This window comes from Citrus sinensis, chromosome 1 (genome assembly GCF_022201045.2).
Source record: "Citrus sinensis cultivar Valencia sweet orange chromosome 1, DVS_A1.0, whole genome shotgun sequence".
In the NCBI taxonomy this organism is placed as follows: domain Eukaryota; kingdom Viridiplantae; phylum Streptophyta; class Magnoliopsida; order Sapindales; family Rutaceae; genus Citrus; species Citrus sinensis.
Window position 1 is genome coordinate 16,396,404 of NC_068556.1, and position 4,590 is coordinate 16,400,993.

At 38.6% G+C, this 4,590-nt stretch overlaps 1 non-coding gene across 1 annotated transcript; it reads left to right on the top strand.

Annotated features, from left to right (window-relative positions):
- The first annotated feature begins 4,173 nt into the window (after positions 1–4,173).
- LOC127898721 (small nucleolar RNA R71) lies at positions 4,174–4,277 on the top strand. The gene has a single exon (XR_008050566.1). It is a non-coding gene; the product is annotated as a small nucleolar RNA R71 (small nucleolar RNA).
- The last annotated feature ends 313 nt before the right edge of the window (positions 4,278–4,590 follow it).

Sequence of the window (4,590 nt, forward strand, 5' to 3'; positions counted from 1 at the left end):
GGAGTCGCCACTTTGTGTGTGATTGAATACTTTGTCAAAAGAGCTTTGAATGCTTTGTTACAAAAGTGGGCACCACCATCACTGATTATTGCTCGAGGGAATCCAAAGCGTGAAACAATGTTGCTTTTCAAAAATCCTATCACTACCTTGTGATCATTGGTTCTGCATGGAATTGCTTCTACCCATTTCGATACATAGTCAACAGCAACCAATATGTATTGATGGCCAAAAGAAGGGGAAAATGGTCCCATGAAGTCGATACCCCATACATAAAAAATCTCAACCACTAAAATTGGATTTAGTGGCATCATGTTCCTTCGTGTAATGCTCCCCATTCGTTGACACCTATCACATGAAGAACAAAAAGTGTAAGCATCTCGAAATATAGTTGGCCAATAAAAACCACATTGTAAAACTTTAGTTGCTGTTTTCTTAGCACTGAAATGGCATCCACAAGCTTGTTCATGGCAGAATGAAAGAATATTCTGAATTTCATTTTCTAGGACACATCGTCTAACAATTTGGTCTGCACAATACTTGAACAAATACGGGTCATCCCAAAAGAAATTCTTTATCTCTGCAAAGAATTTACCCTTATCTTGCTTGGTCCAATGCTCTGGAAGTTTACCTGTAACAAGATAATTAACTATATCAGCATACCAAGGTAATACTTCCACACTCATTAATTGTTCATCTGGAAATGACTCATTCAATATTAATGGTTCTGTAATTGTGTCAAAATTGAGACGAGAGAGGTGGTCCGCCACAACATTTTCTGTCCCTTTCTTATCTTTGGATTCCAAGTCAAATTCCTGCAAAAGTAACACCCAACGAATTAGTCTAGCTTTTGCATCTTTCTTTGTGAGAAGATATTTAAGAGCAGCATGATCTATGAATATAATTATTTTACAACCAATGAGATAAGATCGAAATTTCTCTAATACAAACACTACTGCTAGCATTTCTTTTTCAGTAGTTGAATAGTTCAACTGTGCATCATTCAATGTCATACTAGCATAGTAAATAACGTGGGGAATTCGATCAACTCTTTGTCCTAATACTGCTCCTACTGCATAATCAGATGCATCACACATGAGCTCAAATGGTAAGCTCTAATTTGGGGGCTGAATGATGGGTGATGATGTCAACAACTGCTTTAGTTTTTCAAATGCCACAAGACATGAATCAGTAAAGATAAAAGGTACATCCTTAGCAAGTAGATTGCATAAGGGTCTAGAAACTTTGCTAAAATCTTTAATGAAACGTCTATAGAAACCAGCATGCCCAAGGAAATATCTTACTTCTCTGACTGTTTTGGGTGGAGGAAGATTAGAAATGAGATCCACATTGGCTTTGTCTACCTCAATACTTTGCTCGAAATGATGTGACCGAGAACAATACCTTGTTTTACCATAAAATGACACTTCTCCCAATTTAAGACCAAGTTCTTTTCGATACATCTCTGCAGAACTAGTGTTAGATGATGTAAACATTGATCAAACGAGTCACCAAAGACAGAAAAATCATCCATAAAGACTTCAAGGAATCGTTCCACCATATAGAAAAAATACTCAACATGCATCGTTGAAATATAGCAGGTGCATTACATAATCCAAATGTCATTCTCCTATATGCAAATGTGCCAAAAGGGCAAGTGAAAGTAGTTTTCTCTTGATCTTTTGGTGCTATGGGAATCTGATTATATCTTGAGTAGCCATCTAGAAAGCAATAAAATTCATGGCCTGCTAATCTATCAAGTATTTGATCAATAAATGGTAAAGGAAAATGGTCTTTACGTGTGACAGAATTCAACTTCCTATAATCAATGCATACACGCCATCCTGTAGTCACTTTAGTGGGCATCAATTCATTATCGGCATTGGTAACTACAGTGACTCTTGACTTTTTAGGGACAACTCGCACAGGACTGACCCATGAACTATCAGAAATGAGGTAAATGATACCTGCGTCTAATAGCTTAAGGACTTCTGTTCTAACAACTTCTTTCATGTTAGGATTTAACCGACGTTGCATCTCCCTAGTAGTTTTAGCATTTTCATCAAGGTGAATGTAATGCATGCAGTCTACTGGGTTTATACCTTTAATATCTGCTATGGTCCATCCTAATGCCCCTTTGTGCTATTTCAAAACATCCAACAACTTACCTTTTTGTTCGTCATTGAGGGATGCTAAGATGATTACCGGTAGAGTACTTTCTTCTCCCAAAAATGCATATTCCAATGTGTTGGGTAATGGTTTGAGCTTGAGTTTCGGTGGTGATTCTGATGATGGGATGAGTTTCTTCTCTGATGGTGCTAGTTGTTCAACTCTTGACTTCCATTTATTAGTATCCATGGATGGTGCTGAGTCAAGCAGGGCGTTGACCTCATTAACTGATCTGTCAATATCAAAATCCAAACCAAAGTGAGTTAAACATGTTTGTAAAGGATCATCACTAAGGTTTGAAAGAAAAGTGTTATCAACTATTGTTTCTATTAAATCCACATCAACAATTCCATCATCTGCATTGTGAGGTTGTTTGGTAATGTTGAAGATGTTCAGCTCCATAGTCATGTTGCCGAAGGACAACTGCATATTTCCAGTCCTGCATTGAATGTGAGCATCCGCAATTGACAAGAAAGGTCGGCCTAGGATAATGGGGATGTGCTTCCTTGAATCCTGTATTGATTGAGTGTCAATTACAATGAAATCAACAGGAAAATAGAACTTGTCTACCTGGATAAGCACGTCCTCCACAATACCATGAGGTATTTTCATGGACTGATCTGCAAGCTGTAACACCACTGGAGTTGGGTGTAATTCTCCCAGTCCAAGTTTCACGAATACTGAATAAGGCAACAGATTTACACTAGCTCCTAAATCCAACAAAGCATTCTCAATTGTGTGGTTCCCTATACTACATGAGATAGTGGGGGAGCCTGGGTCTTTGCATTTTAAAGAAATTTTATGTTGGAGTATAGAACTAACGTTTTATGTTAAAAATGCCTTCTTTTGAACATGCATATTTCTCTTTTTAGTACAAAGGTCTTTAAGAAACTTGACATAAGATGGAACTTGTTTAATAGCATTAAGTAAAGGGATGTTAACACTTACCTGTTTGAAGATTTCGAGAATCTCACCTGTGGATTTTTCCTTTTTTCCTTTAGCTAACCTCTGAGGAAATGGAGCCTTGAGAGCATATTCTTGTGGGTTGGTTTCTTCTTTCTCCTCTGGTGATGAGTCGTCAACATTTACAAGTACAATTTGATTTTCTTTTGTCACCGGCATCTCTACTTTGTTGTCGACTTCTTTTCTTTTTCGCAAGGTCATGACTGCTTTGACATCTCCATGCTGGTGTGGTGAACTGGTACTTGCTTCATGCACTCCTTTAGGGTTAGGCACTGGTTGACTTGGAAATTTACCTTTCTCAACGGTCATTGCCAAGGTCTGAACTGAAGAAGCAAGTTGTCCCACCATCTTCTCGAGGCTTGAAACTGATTGGGCTTGTGAGTTGAAGCCTGCTCTCAACTCATTTCGTAGTCCATCAATGGTGCGGTTCTATTGCTCGATCGTGGAGTGAGTAACATTCTTGAAATTCTGGAATGCATCCTCCCATGGTCTAGGTTGAGAGTAGTTCTGGTTCTGATTGTATAGTCTGAATGGGGGCTGAGAGGCTTGAGGAATTTGAGAATTGGTTGCATTGGTGGAGCTGGAGCTGCTGGTCCATTCTGTTGGAGTCCTTGAGACCATGAAAAATTGGGGTGGTTTCTCCATCCAGGGTTATATGTGTTGGAGTATGGGTTGTAATTTGATGGCTTTCTCATTACACCTATGGCATTGGCTTGATCTGAGTATGAGTCATGGTCATGTGGTTCTGTTGATTTAGCAGTCGATAACGATGCTATTTGTCGAACAAGACCTTCAACCATCTCTTTGACTTCTTTGATTCCCGAAGTTGACTCGCCAATGTGAACCTCATTCACTCCTTTAATTCTTCTAGTATTCCTAAGTGATCGACTCCGTTGTTGGGAATTATCCGCTTGTCGCTGGAAGAATTCCCAAATCTCTGATGCACTTTTTGACATTAGCTCTCCTCCACTTGTTGCCATTAGCCATTCTTGCACATTCGGCAATAATCCCTCAAAAAAGTATTGGCATTGGTATCATTTCTCACACCCATGATGTGGACACTTCAAGAGTAGCTCATTGAATCGCTCCCATGTTTCGAAAAACTGCTCGTCTTCTCTCTGTGTAAACTCTGAAATTTCCCTGCGAATAGCATTGGTTTTATGCACTGGGAAATATTTATTCAAAAATTTCATTACCATTTGTTCCCATGATGAAATGCTATTAGCAGGTAATGTATTATGCCATGAGTGAGCTCTATCCTTTAAAGAAAATGGGAATAATCTAAGTTTAACATCATCGTCTGAAAAATTCTCGTATTTAAAAGTTTGACAAATAGCATGAAAATCATTCAGATGATTATATGGGTCCTCATTTTCTAAGCCATAGAATGTGGGGAGACAATTTAGCACACAAGGTTTTAGTTCAAAGCTCCTAGCAGCTACATTTGGGTATCTTATGCAT